Below are 17,934 nucleotides of genomic sequence, written 5' to 3'. Positions count from 1 at the left end.
ATAAATAAAATAAAATAAAATAAAATACAAAAGCCCATTTGAGGAGGAGTTTGCCTCTGTAAACTGACACTTGGATCTGCCACATGGTAGACAGCAGGTGTAAGATGCTGTCCTCCTGAAAGCACTTCTTATTATTATCCCGTTGATTCTCCTGAGCTGAGTGAATAAGGAGATGTAATTTTCACCATTTTAAGGATGGAAAAATGGAGGCTCAGAGCACTAAAATGACTTTCCCAGGGCAGAGCAGGGAAGCAGGGTTTGCATCTGGGTCTGACGGCAAAGCTGTGGCTCGGAAGCTTCCGGCACACCAGGACGCCTTGAGGTGTGCGGAGAAGGGCTCTTGCAGGGACCCGAGGCCTCACGCCCGCCCAGAGCGAGGAGGGGGCTGGGCTAGCCCCTCTGGCCTCAGCCTCCCCTCTGCACTGTGGGCTCTGAGGCCCGGCAGCCCCTCTGTGGCTCTTCTGCTGCTGCTTTTGCCTGGAGGCCTTGCCGGCTGCCTGCCCTGGCCCCACCCCGCCCGGTAGCCGTGTCTCAAGGGAGGCCCACCAGAGCCCCAAGGCCCTTCTGCATGAATAACCCTCCCAGAGAGGCTTTCGGAAAGGCTTTTATCACCATTTGTTCATTTTTTCATTTGTAGTTGATTGTCTGACCTGCAGTCAGCACTCAGTGGTTGGTTGCTGCGTGGATAACTGAATGAAAGGGGTCTCTGGCCTTCAGAGGCCCCAGGAACGCCTGGGTAAGATTCTCCAAGTTCAGCTTTCAGAGGAGGAACCCCCAGGCGTTTCTGGAATTTAGTCAAATTGGATCAGCACATAGTAAGGACGCAAGGAAGCATGCAGAGGCCCCGCCCTCCGCACACATTCGCTTCATCCTCATGACCACCCACAATTGGCACCCTCGTCACCCCACTTTACAGAGCAAGAAACTGAGGCTCATGGTGAGGTGAGGACTTGGACCCAGCTCTCACAGACTCCACGGCCTTTCCCATACAGCTCTTACCAGCCCTTTATGGGCACTAAGTCAGGGGTAAAGGAGGCTCCATAATTAACCCTAAAGACAAAGCTTGGGCCCCACGAGAAGGAGTGCTGAGGAAGGGGAAGCCCAGGGGCCCCCCACCCCTGCCGCAGCCAGTCAGCACCTGGCACAGGCTGCGCTGGGGGCTAAGCAGGAGCTGCCTGCGGCTTGTTCCCTCCTCCCTGCAGGCTGCATGCCTGGGGCCGGGATTCTAACATTTTCATTGGCAGCCAACGTAGGCAGGTGCAGAAAACTGATATCACAGTAGGCATTCCCTCAGAAGTAAGCGGCTTGCATGTACAGGGATGTGATTGGGGCCCAATCTAAGGGACGCTGACTGTCTACTGCCCAGCTTGTGCTGGAAATCTTGCCATTGAAACTACAGCCTTTAATGTGTCACTGTTTCTGGCTTTCAAGAGTCTCCTATCAAAATATTTAGAAAAAGAAAACTGGATGTGAAGATGTGTGGAAGGGAGCTTCAGGGCAGAGGGAGATGGGGAAGGCACCTATACTGTGCCAGGCCCAGGACCTCTGCGCCAGGCATTTGCCACCGGATGTGGGATGCTGGACTCAGCCTTCCATCCCTGCCCTAGATGCTGATGATGGGTGGGGGGACAGAGGGGCGGTATGTGGCCCACCTGCTACCACTCACAACTTCTCGTGTCTCCCCAGTGCTGACCACAGCTTCCTCCTCCTCCCCTCTCCCAGCAGCCTCCAACCCACCCAGCTTCTGCCACCCGCCGCCTTCCCTCACAGGGCAGTTCAGCTCCTCCACGCTTACATACTGACCACTTCACTGAGCCTTCAGCTGTCAAGACTCACCCTTCTTAGAAGGCAGCAAGAGAATGGGAAATAATATGTTTTTTCCTGTTGCACACGTCATCTTCTTCAAAAGCTAGAACCGGGAATCCATCAGATCGAGATCTCTGACAGCCAAGCCTGAGCATGGTCAGCCGAGTCCTCAGGGTGAGGCCGACAGGTGGACTAGAAGCCCTGCTCCTCCCATCCCTGCCCCTTCCTCAGCGCTGTTTCTAGTTCCTCCCTTTCTAGAGGCGGTTGCAAAGCCAGGCCTAAGCTAAGGAATCCATCTCCGGCAGTGCGGCAGATTGGGGAGGGATGTCATTGGTCTTCAGGGACCCTTGTCTTCAGCGAGAGGAAGGGTGACTCCGCAGCGGTGGGCCTCACGCGCCTTCAGCTTGCTTCTTCTCAGGCTGTGGTCGTTTCTTTTTTTTTTTTTTTTTGAGGAAGATTAGCCCTGAGCTAACTACTGCCAGTCCTCCTCTTTTTGCTGAGGAAACCTGGCCCTGAGCTAACATCCGTGCCCATCTTCCTCTACTTTATATGTGGGACGCCTACCACAGCATCGTGTGCCAAGTGGTGCCATGTCCACACCCGGGATCCTGAACCTGCGAACCCCGGGCCACCGAGAAGCGAAACGTGCGAACTTAACCGCTGTGCCACGGGGCCGGCCCCTGCCGTGGTCATTTCTATAGACCCACTGGCCCCAGACCAGCAACATCAGCATTACCTGGGAGCCTGTGAGAAGTGCAAATTCTCACATACCATCCTCACCTGACCTCCGGAATCAAACACTCTGGGCAGGCCCAGCCACCTGCGTGTTGACAAGCCTCCCAGTGCGTCTGAGGCACCCAAAGTTTGAGAACCGCTGTACTAGATCAGCTGTCCTCAAGTTCTTCTGTCGTCCACCCTTACCAGGGGACAAAAAGCTGTTCGAGCATCCACACAAGTTCTGATTATTTATTTTATAAATTATATCTATGGATTACAGTCATGCGTCGCTTAACGATGCAGATACGTTCTGAGAAATGTGTCACTAGGCAATTTCATCGTTGTGCGAACATCACAGAGTGAACCTATACAAACCTAGATTGTGTACCCTACTACACACTTAGGCTCTAAGGTACTAATCTTATGGGAGCACCATCATACATGTGATCCATCATTGACTGAAATGTCATCATGCAGTGCATGAATGTATTGTTATATTATATACAATGTAAAACATCCAAAAAAAGAAGATTTAAAAGGATGAGATAAAGATGAAATTAATTTTTTTTTCGTTTGGTGAGGAAGATTTTCCCTGAGCTAACATCTGTGCCAATATTCCTCCATTTTGTATGTGGGATGCAGCCACAGCATGGCTTGATGAGCAGTGTGTAGATCCACACCTGGGATCTGAATCTGCAAACCCCCCATTGCTGAAGCAGAGCCGGTGAACTTAACCCCTATGCCACTGGCCAGCCAGAAATTAACAATGTTTTTAAACATTACTCTCTCATGGCACGGTATGCACTTCAGGCATCACTCAACATGCATCCTTACAAATGTAAAGGCATATTTCATTTAGTCTTCTGGATAATTTCAATTTTGGCCAATTCTTTGTCAGATCTGCTCAAAGTACTACTGTTTTTACCTCATAACTTGGCTGACAGTGAGCTCATAGTAGGGCCAGGAAAAGGGTCAGCTCTGCCATTTGGGGCTGCTCACTGTGATTTCCATATTAGCGGCATCTTCAGTCCAAGGTTCCTTTTCAACAATGTTTTAAAGCCAGCGGTCCTTTTTGTAAGAGCTAGTTTACTTAAGAATAGGGAATAGACTCTCTCAGTTCCCTTCGCTGGGCACATGTAAGCTGCAGTGAGCTGCAAAACTCAACTTGTGCCTCCCACACAGCTCCTCCCCGTCTTGGGGCCCCCACATGACAACGCGGGGCGCCAGAGTCCGGCAGCGTTCAGCATTAGTCACGGTGCATAGCTTTCTTTTTTGTTTTTGAAGTAAAACATTCAATAGATGGACTGTCTTCTTTCTTTGCCCCCACGGACTATTTCCCACACCCTCTGGGATGTGAGCCCCACTTTGGAGACCTCTGCCCCAAACTGAACACGGCGCCCCTCTGCTTCCCCCAAAGCCCACGGAGGCCTCTAAAGAGATGTCATCAGTCAAGAGGACCCACCAGGAGCTGTACAGTCACCCAGGGAAGGCTCGCCCGAGTAGGTACCCCTTCCCTCCACGACCAGCTCCCTGAGTTTCTGTTACCCCCGAGAGCTTGGCACCGGACTGTGGTGTCTCCCTGAGGCCAGCCTGGCAGGACCGGCTGCTGGACAGCACCAGGCGGGCCCCCTCGGCCCTGACCCCGCGCCAGGCCCCAGCCTCCGGGCCTCGCAGCCACCACGCTGGGACCCGGGCATCCCCTGGGGCAGCCCCGCTGAGGACGGCTGACGCGGGAGGCGAGGGAAGTACAACGAGGGCCGCCCCGGCTTCCTTGTGGCATTTCTGAAATCTCATTTCCTGTCGCAATTCTGAAGCAGGTGCTTCTGTTTTTAAATACGTCTCCCGTTGCTATTCCGGTCGGGTGAGTCGCTAGTTTTTATTTTTCACTCTGGTGGAGACACAGTTAGCAGCCAGTCCCCAGGCAGCATCAGCTGTGCGGCAGAGGCCCCTCCCTCGGCCGGTCCCAGCCTGGAGACGCCGGGACACTCCGCAGACAGCTGGGGCGCCTGGGGGGTCAGGGGGCATTCCCTGGGGCATTAAACAGCTCTGGTGTTTTGGTTGAATCGCACATGTAAAGGGAGCCTGGCTCCACCCAGGACAAGCAAAACAAACACAAATGACAAGCCGTCCTCCGCCTAGCACCTTCCACCTTCCAGGACCTCAGCCCCACAGGGCATGAGAGCAGCTGAGAGACAAAGGCAGGCCGGAGGGAAGCAGTGAAGGAGATTCCCACAGGAAGGCCAGACCCTCACATCCAGGGGTTTTCAAACTGGGGTCTACAAACACCCGGAGAAAGCACCAGACACATTCAGGAGATCTGTGACTCCTCTATGAGAATTTTAATTTTCATTTGGATGCAAATCTTAAAACTTAATATAAATATGTTCCATATCATACGAAAGATCATCTCATAACTGTTTCTAGAGATTTCGGGGCCAAAGAGTATTGTAAAAAAGAATGGAGGAGCGGATTCTGTTCCTAAACGTCATGGTGTTCTGTACGAGCGAAATGTTTGCAATTTTTCCAGTAGAGGAAAGACATGGAAGAACAGCGTCATCGCACCACATGGCTAGTGTCATTGCCCGTCATGGTCACAGTGTTTGGGTTCAGAAAAATCACATGAGTTCCAGCGGTGTTCTAGGGACTTTTTTATTTCATTTGTACACTGGTTTTGCTTCTGGAGTTGTGTAAGAGCAATTAAAGTATACGAGGTTAAAATGATTTTGTGTTCATACTTAAGTAATATTATAAGCAAAATAATTTAAGTCAACCCTGGGGAATCATAAAACTTTTGGTTTCCTTTGTTTAAAAGAGGTTTGTACATGACTCAGATTTAAAAATCGTCACTTCAGTGTTTGAATCAGATAATACAGAATTACCTACAATGAAAGTTTATGCTGGAAGAATTCCAGAACTGTCTTTGAAGGATTTAGGACCAGCAGAGAGAGGGAGCACACGGGAGGTGGGAAGTGTTTATCACTTGTGTGTTGAGTAGGAGCTGAGCTTAAGCAGGGACTGCTTATTACCAGCATCATTACTTGTGCCTGAAATCTTAGTTTCTAGCGCTTTGTGGTCACTAAGTAAAAAGGGAATTTCACGCATGTGCTATTGCCTAATGAACAAAATGAATTACGATTTGAACGAACACACACACATTCTCGGGGGAGCAGCTGCAGGCAGGTGAAGTCATCATCCCGGGCTCCCCGCCTGCTCCACCTCCTCCCTGGGGAGGGCAGCTTTGAGCGCTCACTGGCCTCCCTCGCCAGAGGGCTGGGGGTCACTGGGGTGAGGTCTAGGTGTCATGGCCAGGAGGGCAAGGACCACAGCCCTTTGAGTTGTCTCTCAGACTTCCCAGGCGACCCAGTTCCCAGGAGCAAAACAAGAAACGTCTCAGTGCAAGAGGTTTACAGTCTGAAATCATAAGTTCCTGCAAGTCAGTGAACAAGCCCATGAGGCGGCTAGGTGTGCCTGCTACCCGAGGCGTGGGGACCCCAGCGAGGAGCAAGTCCAATCAACAGTCCTTCTGGTGCTCCCAGCAGAGCCGGGAGCCAGGTGCCAGGTCCCCTCGGGACAGAAACCCCAGAGATCTGGGCTCTCCACCTTCTGAGACAGGAACCTGCTAGAAGCTTCTCACTCAGAAGGGGGTGGTTGGTAAAGGAAGATGAAAAAAGGCCGGCAAACAGACCCAGACACAAACAGAGCGAGCAAAGCACTGGGGAGTGATTTTCCAAAAGCCAGATACCCCAGGAGCAGGTGGGGTTGGGGGCATTTCCAGGGAGGAGAGAGGGGCTCACCACCACTTCCTCTCGGCTGAGAGATGGTTTGACCCCACCCCAAGTGTACTCGTTTGCAGGGGCCTCCATAACGAAGTACCACAGACTGGAGGCTTGAACACCAGGAATTTGTTTTCTCACAGTCCTTGAGGCTGGAAGTCCAAGATCAAGGTTTGTTTCTCCTGAGACCTCTCTCCTGGGCTTGCAGGTGGCTGTCTTCTTGCTGTGTCCCTACACAGCCTTTCCCCCGTGCATGCACATCTCTGGTGTCTCTCCTTCTTATGAGGACAGCAGTCCTATTGGGTTAGGGACCGCCCACATGGCCTCCTTCGCTGCCAGTAATAATTAACCTTAATCATTTTGTCACCGCCTACAAACATAGGTTCTTTACCCACCACACAAGAGAGGCCAAATAAAAACTGGAACACCAGGCTTATGGCAAGGAAAGGGTTTTTATTTCGGATAATATCAGCCGGGAGACGAGAGTGAGCCCTCAAATTTGTCTCATTGGGTCTTATCTCCCCAAAAGAGGGGAGGCGAGGGGTTTTAAAGGTTTGTGAGGAATGTGGCTGCTTAGAGAGGCGGGTGGGGGGGGGGGGCGGGGGGGGCGGAGTCAGTGGCCTTGATGGTCAGAGCTTTCCCACCAGCCTGCATTCCGCCTTGGGGTGCTGTTTGCAGGAAGGAAGAGGAGAGGGTAAGGAACCCAGGTGGGTGACCTTGGCTGTTTGTCTCCGTGGCAGATAGTGGATTCTGGAGCCAGGGAGTAAGCAGGGAAAGAGTGCTTTGGTTTTAACCCCATATATGCTGGGTTTAATGTAGGGGAACTGATATCAGGGCCAGCATCAATTTCTTCTTAAAAGCGTTGTCTCCAAATACAGTCACATTCTGAAGTATTGGGGGTTAGGACTTCCACATATGAATTTGGGGGGAACATAGCTCAGTCCCTAACTGCAAGACAAAGGCATTGCACGAGGTGTGGAAGTTCTGAGCTGTATCCTCGTCAGTGAAGATGGTGCTGGACCCCCACCTGCAGTGGCAGCTTCCTTCGTATTCATAAGGAAACTCTGGAATGGCCATAAGAGACAAGAATGGCCTGTCTCTCACCCTTCCTCAGCCTCTGGCAAGAATGGGCTCACTGTGACCTTTGGCCCAGGCTTCTGTCTTTGAACTACAGGTTATTGAACCAGCACGGAGCACTTGTTGTATTCATCTTTGTGAAAGTGGAACAAAGAGACTATTTTCATATTGACCTGTAGAGGCTAGGTAGGCCCCAATGGCACTGGGCCCTGGGCACTGATCCAAAGTCTGCTCAGGACAGCACAGGCCACCTCAGGTGCCCTTTTGGACTGTGTTTACTCAGACAGCTGAGCAATACGTGCAGCTTCCTGGACTGGCTGGCACACACACCCAATACAACATCACATGCTGGGTCCCTGAGTCCCCTTTCCCAGCCACCACAGATGCAGAAGAGCTATGGGATTTCAGCTACTCCCTTAGCAGCAATACCTGCCTCCAGACCTGCTCGACAGGTCTTCCTCAAGTAGAGTGCAGTTCATAGCTTCAGACTTCCACTTTCATTTATGACAGAATAGGTAATCAGACCATTTGTTTCACCAAGGACAACTGGGAAAGCGGGAGTAAGTATGAAATTTCTTGAAGGCATCAGAGAGCTAACATGAGAGTGAAAAACTACTGGGTCAAGATCTCATGGAGAGCAGAAGCTCAGGTAGGTAAGGCAGGCATTCAGAGCTGGGGAGCGTTTGCTGATTACATGGAGGGCAGATGAGAGACAGAAGTAAGCTTCACAGGCTGCTGGGCAGGGAGACATGGCGACAACAGCATGTATATCAGAAGTGGAGTAAGTGGAATTAAAGTTTTCCTAAGGTATTCACATTGTCTAAGAGGAGGTAAGAGTACTAATTTCTTTTAGAGTATTGTAATCTCCCTGTTTGACCACTGAAGATCATATTTTTTAAAAATATAATTGCCAAACTAAGAAAGGAAAAAATGAAATAATTTAAAAAGAAGTGAAGAAGGCAAGAAAGAAAAGAAAAGGAAACAGACTAACTGGGACAGAAGGAGAGCAAATACTGTCACATGTCACTCAATGACAGGGATACATTCTGAGAAACGCATCATTAGGCAATTTCATCATTGTGCGAACATCGTAGAGTGTACTTACACAAACCTAGAGGGTACAGCCTGCTACACACCTAGGCTCTATGGTACTAATCTATGGGACCACCGTCATATATGTGGTCCCCATTGACCAAAACGTCATTATGTAGCGCATGACTGTAACAACATTTAAGCTCAAGCAAATCAGTAATTATATTAAATGTAATGCAAAGGCCCTAAATGCTCCAATTAAAAGATAAAGATTGTCTGATTTGATTAAAAAAAATTATAAGCTGCTTACAGAAAGCACACCTAATATTAAAAAATAACCAAAGGTTAAAAGTTAAAAGTATAGAAAAAATATGTAGCAATCAAAAATCTAAAGAAAGTTGAAGTAGCCATATTAATATCAGAAAAAATAGATTTAAAAGCAAGAAGTATTACTAGAGATAAAGAGATATTTTATAATAATAAAGGTTTGATTGATTAACCAGAAAGATCGAGCAAATCTAAATTTGTATGTACATGATAAAATAGCCTCAAAAATGTAGAAAGCAAAATGTTTACAACTAACAGTAAAAATAGGCAAACCCCAAACTACAGTTAGGATATAGCAACACGTTTCTCCCAGAAACTTTAGGAAAAACAAACAAAAATCTGAAAGGAATTGAAAAGGGCACACCACTTAACTGGAGAAATTGACCCAAAATGACTAAGACCAAGATATAGTTTAGTAAAATATTGGACTTTAAAAATAAAAAAGAGAGGGGCCAGCCTGGTGCACTCCACTTCAGCGGCCTGGGTTCACAGGTTTGAATCCTGGGTGCAGACCTACACCGCTCTTCAAGCCATGCCGTGGCAGTGTCCTACATACAGAATAGAAGAAGATTGGCACAGGTGTTAGCTCAGGGCCAATCTTCCTCACCAAAAAAATAAAATAAAGTGACCATAAAAAGGAGAAAAATCCTTTGGACATCAAGGCAAAAAGACCAAATAACTTATCAGGAAAAGAAAATTCAATTGCTGAAAAACATTTCAATAGCAACATTTTTTGCCGGAAGAAAATGGGTAACATATTAAAGATACTCAAGGAAAGAAAATGAGAGCCAAGGGCTTTTTCTCTAGCCAAACTGACTCTTGAATATAAATATCACAGACAACAGCATGCGAAAATTCAGGGAAGATTGGTTCTATAGCCCTTAGGAAACTAGCAGAGACTGAAGTCTAGACAACCAAAAGGACAACCGTGTGTGTGTGTGTGTGTGTGTGTGTGTGTGTGTGTGTGTGTGTGTTTTGTAAAGCTAAGACTACATGAGGGATATAAAAGAGAGAGAATAATGTGTATTAACTATGTGCTCCATAAAAAAAGAGGAGAAGGAGGTGGATGGGGTTGGAATACACACACAGAGTGATCTTTTTAACCGTTTTCACTGACTAAATTTTGACAGTAGTGTACCATTTCCCACTAAAAGAAACCAGTGCTTCCGGGAGAAATGTCTGGGACAAGAATGTACAAGCTGAGCCTGGAGTATCTTTTCACAGGGGCTGGAAAAACAGCTAACAAAGACACAGGAGGCAAGTAGAACTCTAGTCGGCCAAATATGGGACAATTTAGAGATCAAGGATAATTAGTGAAATGGATGAAACACATCAACCGGATTCTGTTCTCTGTGCACAACTAATACATATATATATTTTTTCTTTTTCTTTTCTTATCCCACACAAGCAAACAAATGAGCATTCCCCAGATTTGAGGAGCTCTCAATGAACAAGTCAGTATCTGGCACCTTTGAGAGGCTCTTTTGGAAACAGAAACTGTACCTTAGACCCTCTCTAGCTGTGGAGGGGAGGGGGCCCAGGAGGGAGGGGGGAAAGGATTAGGAGATTAAGGATAAGGTCCTACCCGGGGACAAGATGCACTTTTTCTTTTTTGCTTGCTTACAGCGTGTTTATTTGTATGTTTGTTTGTTTTACAATATATTGAGTTGATCCAAAGGGCTTAGAGTCCAGTTGGGGAAATATGTATTTGTGAGTAAAAATCTGAGAATTCCTGGTCGATGAATGTTCTCACTGGCAATGAATCTTAAAGACATCACGGGCAGTAGGAGGTAAGGAGGGAGGGGTGCTGTTTCTCAGTGCTGGAGTGGAGAGACTTCGGGGTCATGGCAGAAAATTTGGGTTTACATCTTGGCTCTGCGTGACCTTGGAGAAGTTTATTCCACCTGTCTGCAACCTCGTCAGCAAAGGAAGCCCCCAAGGCTTGCACGGAAGCTCTCTGTCAACAGGAAAGGCCTGTGGGTCCCCTGGTTAACAGCTGAGTTTCCCTGCAGGCAGGAGGGGGCAGGGGAAGGGACAGAGGCCCAGGAGATACAGCAAAGAGGGAGAAAAAAGGCAAAAGAATCCACAAAAGAGCTCTAAGAAATCAAGCAGGCAGGCAGGGCTGTCTGCCTCTCAGAAGGGGACTGGTAACTGTCCTGGGCCCAACGGGGCCAAGATGGTCCCGAGTCTGGCAAGTCACACTCCCTCCCCACCCACCTGCCTCCCCACTTGGGCCTTCCTTAGCTTTTAGTAAGAAGGCTGCGATGAATTCTGTGCCCCTGTGAGGGATCTAAGTACTCCAGTGAAAAAGCCATGTTTAATTAGTCCTAAGTCATCAGCCAGCCTGTCAGGGTCTACACTGATTGAAATCTGGCCCCGGAAGCCTGCTCCTCCAGACTTATGCGTGCACGGACTGATGAGTCCAGCTATAATGCTGCCGTCATTTTCAAGGTGAGTAACTATAAAGGATCTTTTTACTCATCAGCAAAACGGCCTGGGAGGAGGGGGGAAGAGGATGTGCGTATCAAGAAAGGACAGAGGCACTAGGCTTGAGAGAAATCCTTAAGACACACAGGGTGGTTGTACTCAAATCCCACCAGCTTGGCGTCTCTTTTCTTTTTCCATTTTTTTTTTTTAATTGGAAAAATCCAATTTCAGATTCATGGTTTGAGTCCTGGAGGAGCTGCAGTAGATCTGGCCGCCGTGCGCTTCTGCTCCCTAATCTCTATAATGGGTCTAGAAGGCCTACTGCTGTGTTATGGAGAAAGAAGCAAAATCGTGCAAGGAAAGCACTTCGTAAACGCAGAAGTGCTAGACGTTATTAGTTCATTTCTTCAGAGAGCCTCCGCAGGACCACTGACGGAAGGATTTGCTAAACAAATGAAAGCTGTGGCCACCTGGACTGGAAGGAAGGTTTCGCCCAGAAAACAACTCTCCTGCGGTTCAAAGGAAACATTTGACCTCATCGTAGATTATTCTTAATCACTTCTTCTCCCAGGTCACCCAAGAACCCCTGCCTGGCAAGGGCCACACTTTGCCACGGGTGTGTTGGAATGTCCCATAGTGCACAGCTTTAGAAACGGGATGCTGCTGGCCTTTCCCAGAACCTCAGCCGGGAACCCCACCCCAGAGCCTTCCATGCATCAGGGCCTTTTGGATTCGAACCGGTCCTGAGCCTGGTTTCCTGCCGGTCGCTGGGAGGCGGGATCGCAAGTGATCTGAGTCTGACCACAGCTCGCTCCGTGTGTGTCCTTCGGCGAGTCCCTCAGCAGTAAGCTCTGGGAGCCTCCGGTTGTCATCTCTACAGCAGGGAAATGATGATCCCCTTCTCACAGGGCTGCAGCGCGGATTAAATAATTCACACAGAGCACTGAACAATACCTAGCACTCAGGGAGTCTTCAAAACGTATTAGCTAATTCACTCAGAAAAAAAAAAGGCAAAACTCTAAGTGAAAGGCTTGTTTCTCAGAGAAGCTGAGAAGCCCACGGCGGCCTCAGGTGTGAGCTTCAGTGCCAGGCAGGTTCTCCACATGAATGATGCCTTTTCTCGTTCCAGCACATTCCAGGCCCGAGAAAGGGTGGTATGATGGGTACATTGGCCCGCTGGGCCTCAGGCTTGAGGGCTAAATTCATGTGGAGGAGCCAGGAACGGCATGTCACCAACGTGGATGTAACTGAACTCGTCCACCCACACAGCTGGAGCTGCCAGGGACTGTGCTCCAAATGGAGGGGCTGCGAGGAAGCCAGCCAGTCCCCTTCACACGCGCCCTGCTCACTTTATCCACATTTAGATGCTATACCAAGCATCCCGCGGCACATGCAGAAGAGTGGGGACTCCCAGCCACAGCCACCCTGCCCCAGGCGTGATTTGGTGTTCAAGCTTATTTATGGGAATCCATGAGTTCATTTCAAAATGTCAAATGATCCTGGGGACTAATGGCCCCTGCTGTGCGCAGTCTCTTCACAGAGGTTGTCTTTCTGGGCTCCGAGGGCCTCTGCAGTTCGCAAACATCCAGCTGGGCATCTGTTGCAAGAAGCTACTATGTCATCAAATCACCCAAAAAAGTCAGGGAGCCCTGCTGAGTGAGCACTGGGGAGTCTCAGCCAGAGGTGCATCCCCAGGAATGGGGAGGGGAATGGTTGGCAGATGGGAACATATAAATTCAGCAACCCAGAAAAAATAACCAGTGCATTGGACAAGCGGGTCTCATGGGGTGTGCTCAGAAAACAATTTTATTATTTTACAGTTTTTGCCCTAATTTCCCCACTGAAACTTGCTCTGTGGGGCTAGCTCTCATCTTGCCCGTAAGTGAATCTCTGGCAGGTTCTGTGCCCCTCCTGATCACTCCCAATTTTAAAAAGTCCTCTGGTCACTGTTTAAAAACTTTTATTATGGAAATTTCCACACATGACCGAAAATAAAGAAAATGGTATGCTGAACCCCAATGTAACCAATCACCCAGCTTCAACAATTATCAACAGTCGTGTTTGTTTTATCACTTCCCATCTCCCCCCAACACACACTTTGTTTTTCTGGGATGTTTTAAAGCAAATCCTCTGAGTACTTTTAGAAATGAAAATAACCTTTGTTCCACAATGAGTAAGCCCAGCAGGGTGAGATAATCTGGGACTTCCAAACTCCACATCAAGCTAGGGCTTACCGTCCCCCTAGGGCTGCTGCAGGCTGGGGGCCTGCCTTTCCAAAGGGGCCTGGGTGGGTGTCTTCTCTGTTCCCTACCTACGTCTCTCCTTTCCTGCTGCTCACAGCTGCCCCTGGCTCCTGCAGGGGTGGGGTCAGGGACAGGGAGATGTTCCCGCTGGCTCTCACAGGCTACGGGCAGCGGTCAGCTGCATGTCCCAGGAGGACTCCCCATCTCTCCCCTGCAGCTCTTGCCTACTGAGCACTGTCCCCAGAGCCAATGGATGGAGGGTGAAAACAGACACATGATTGCCTGGGTCAGAGAGCAGTGGATGCTGGGTAAACTGAACATGGGGTGGCTGCCCTTCACCAAGAAGACCTTTTTTCAGTGGAAAGAAAAATTAGGTGGGAGGAGGGGAAGGTATATGCTGCCTTCACCCACTAGGTGAACTGCAGGATTCTCTCTCCTGCTTAGGTGATTAGCATCTCACACGGGATGTGAGAATCATTGTTGCTTCTTGCCTTGGAGCTGTGCTGTCCAATATGGTAGCCACTAGCCATGTGGCTATTGGGCACTTGAGATGGGCTGTAAGTGTGAAATACACACTGGGTTTCCAATCATGTCAAATATCTTATTAATAGTTTTTTATATTGATTACATGTTGAACTGATCATATTTTTATATATTATATTAATCACATGTATTATTAAAATTAATTTTACCTATTTCTAATTTTTTAATGTGGCTGCTAGGAAATTTTAAATTCCATCTGAGGCTCACATCATGTTTCCGTTGGTCAAGGTGGCCTTAGAGACTCAGCTAAAACCATGAGTGAAATTGTTGCATTTTTATACTATGTTACCAAAAAAATTGGTCCTAGAGCCAATGAAGATTTGATCTGGATGAACGTCTAGTTGGACTCCTTCATTTTACATGACAGAACCGAGGCCCCAAGAGAAGTGACTGGCTTGGCTTAGGGTCACCAAATGTCACTGCAGAGCACATAGCTATTTCAACCTGCTCCTGTCAAAAGATGGCTGCCAAACTTCCGGAAAATTCTTCATATTTTATGCTTCAAAATGAAGTATTTCAGATGGCAACTGGACTTTTGGTGGTGAACACAATGTAGTCTATACAGAAGCTGAGATAGAATGAGGTACACCTGAAATTTATATAGTTATAAACCAATGTCACCTCAATAAAAGTAAATAAATACTGAAGTATTTCAGAGTCTCATAGATGCATGACAGCTGGGCGTGCAGAGGGCAAGTCCACAGACCTTTCTTGGGGCCAGTGGAAATGGCTGTGTGTACGCCAGCAGACAGCACAGGGCCCTGAAGCGGTCTGGGTCTGAGGTCAATGAACTGGCAGCCTGAGCCCTAAATCTGGCCAGCAGATCTGTTTTGATTGGCCTGAGATGTTTTACAATTTTTTGAACCATTTGCCAACATTTCAACATTAGGAAATGTCAATAAAAATACAGGTTCCAACTTCTCCAGAAAAATTAGACCTGGTGACACTAGGCTCGCTTTCCTGCCTGACAACAGCCCGCTGGCACTCTGCAGGGGCTGCCCCTTTGGATGTGATGTCACCTGCTGGATTCCCCACAGCTCCCACCCTGCCATCCTCTCCCTCACAGGGGCCCAGAGCGGTTGACAGCTGTAATCAAGTTGATCCCCAGTTTTTCTTAGACAGAGGAAAGAGGAAAGTGAAGTGGTTTTCATACCTCTGTCTCTATCAAAAGGTGAAGACATAAACGCTAAGCCAAGAGGGTTTCATGTTTCAGGAGAAAAAAATCTTTTTTTTTCTTTTGAGGAAGATTAGCTCTGAGCTAATATCTGCTGCCAATTCTCCTCTTTTTTTGCTGAAGAAGACTGGCCCTGAGCTAACATCCACGCCCATCTTCCTCTACGTTATATGTGGGATGCCCTCCACAGCATGGCTTGACAAGCGGTGCATAGGTCTGCACCTGGGATTCGAACTGGCGAACCCTGGGCCACCGAAGCAGAACATGTGCACTTAACAGCTGCACCACCCAGCTGGCCCCAGAAAAAATCTTTTACCCAGCTGTTCCACCTATTTGCATCACCTCCCTCCTCACCATGGCCACTTGAGACTGCTCTCTGACCTAACTTGTTTCTGCTGCATCCCACAACAAAAGGGAAAGTGGCCATTTTGCCCATTTTCCATGAGGAAACTGAGGCGCTGAGAGACCACCACCCACTGAATACAAGGAGCTGGCTCTGGAGCGGGGTCCCCAGGGCCAGGGTGTCCTGAGGTCTGGGGCTTCTTTCCAGCTCTCTGACATTCCAGGACCGAGTCACGGGGATCCATCAGCCAGGGCTGCAGGTGCTTCTCCCCAAGGACTGATAACGTACCTCTGGGGGGCAAAATTCGATACAGTCAGCCTCCCCATGGCTTATTCCAAGAGCCACATCCAGGCGCAGGAGGGAGAAAGACTCAAATTAAGCCATGCTGAGGGCAGGAAACGACCGAGAGGGCGGTCACCGCTGGCAGGATGGTCAGCTTGGCATTTCTGTTACTTCTCCAGGTATCAGGCCATCTTTGTCCCTGATGGCATCCTACCCTCCGGGCCCTGGAGCCCAGTCCTGTCTCCCAGGGTGGGGGGCCAGCCACCCCCAGACACTCCAGCTTTCAGGACAGGTCCCAGCAGAGTCCCAGACAAGGCCTGCCGCATGAGGCTGGCACCCTAAAGGGCACAGGGCAACCCCCAGAAGCAGGGGCCCTCTCAACTCCCCCACTGAAGGGCTAGGAAGCTTTTCCTTGTCCCAGGAGACCTATGGGCTGTTTCTTGTTGCCAAATGAGCAGGCAGGAGAGGGCAGGCTGCCTTGGGAGGGGAGAGAATTGGGGTTTAGTTAAAACTAAGGCTGTTTATTTGTTAAAAATTAGTCTACTTTATTGGGGTTGGGGGTAAGACAGGAAGTGACAAGTGCCCAGCAGGCAGATGCCCCAGAAGCTGGCAGAAGCCCATCATGGAAACAGATACTTGCCAACGCCTGCCGGGTAAATGGCAAAGGATGTGAGCCCTTCATTTCACTAGGAAATGAGTGGAGAGGACCATCTGGGAGTGAGGTGGCCTGAACTGCTTGGACCGGCCAGGCGAGCCTCTAAACGCAGGATCCTCATTGCTTGCTCCCTTGGCCGTCACACATTCACACTTACATTTGCTTGTTTGTTTGTTCCCCTTTGTCTGTTAGTTTACAAAAAAGTACCATGCACAGATACGGAAAGATCGGCAAGTGAAAAAAAGGAGCAGGAACAATGCGTTTAGAATGCCACTTTTACGGGAGAATGAGGAAAAATAAGTATATTATTCAGGTTTGCTTGGATTTCTATCAATAAAATATGGAAGGATACACAAGAAGCTAACAAAAGTGATTACTGGGGGACAAGGTAGAAGGAATATATCTCGAAGTATACATTTAAAAAACAAAATGAAATTTAAAATAAATTAAAAATACCACAAACAACTTCATAAATGGTTTAAAATGCAGAGGAGGGAAACCCACCCTAACCCTCCTGTTGTAAGAACACAGATATATTCATTGATGCTTTTATATTGTATGGATACAATCAAAGGGCAATAAAATTGTTCTCCTAATTGTTTCACTGAACATCGTAAGTGTTGCCCAGGTTGCCAGGTAGAATTCACCTTGGTTGGATACATAAAATTCCATCAACTTCCTTGTTTCCAAAGACCCACCATCTTTGTTTCTTTACTTCCGAAGCTAACAAGGTTGATCAGCTCTAAAGCTTGTCACTTAGCACGGTCATGGCTGCAACCGGGGTCAAGGGAAGAACAAAACAGAGACCTGCCAGTACACATGCAGAGAAACAGAGCCAGGACCCCCGCCCTCTCCTCAAGGCCACTGTGATTGTTCATTGACGGAACACTGCCTGAGCCCCCACAGAAGGGTTTTATCTCCCCTTAGAGCTAAGAGTTCTTTAAGATCTGTTTACTTTTTATTTTGAAATAATCATAGATTCACAGGAAGTTGCAAAAATAGAACAGAGAGGTCCCATGTACCCTTCACCCAGTTTCCCCCAGTGGTTTCATCTTACGTAACTATTGTACAGTAGCAAAGTCAGGAAACTAACTTTGGTACACTAGGTGTAGCGCTATGCCATTGCATCACACCCACCACCCCCATCGGCCCTACAAAAGTTTCCCTCGTGTTACCCCTCCCACCCCCATCCCTAACCCCTGGCAACCGATAATCTCTTCTCCATCTCTCTAGTTTTGTTATTTCAAGAATGTTGTATAAATGGAATCACACAGAGTGTGACATTTTGAGACTGGCTTTTTGCGGACTATTGCAAATAAACTGTTATGAACATTCATGTACAGGTTTTTGTGTGGACCTAAGCTTCCATTTCTCTAAATGTGCCATTGCTGGGTCAGATGGTAAGTGCCTCCTAAGTTTTTTAAGAAACTGCCAAACAGTTTTCAGAGTGTCTGTAGCACTTTACATTCCCATCAATAATGTATGAGACGTCCTCATCAGCATTTGGTGTTGAGCATATGACACAAGCGGGCCAA

The 17,934-nt window shown here is 48.3% G+C and overlaps 1 long non-coding RNA gene across 1 annotated transcript; it reads left to right on the top strand.

The window, feature by feature from the left end:
* Nucleotides 1-6,951: 6,951 nt before the first annotated feature.
* Nucleotides 6,952-17,732, top strand: LOC139084561 (uncharacterized). Its single transcript, XR_011542041.1, has 2 exons — nucleotides 6,952-11,183; nucleotides 11,391-17,732. It is a non-coding gene; the product is annotated as an uncharacterized lncRNA (long non-coding RNA).
* Nucleotides 17,733-17,934: the final 202 nt, after the last annotated feature.

Source organism: Equus przewalskii, chromosome 7, assembly GCF_037783145.1.
Source record: "Equus przewalskii isolate Varuska chromosome 7, EquPr2, whole genome shotgun sequence".
In the NCBI taxonomy this organism is placed as follows: domain Eukaryota; kingdom Metazoa; phylum Chordata; class Mammalia; order Perissodactyla; family Equidae; genus Equus; species Equus przewalskii.
The sequence above is the reverse complement of the archived record's forward strand: the minus strand, read 5'-3'. Positions and strand labels throughout refer to the sequence as shown.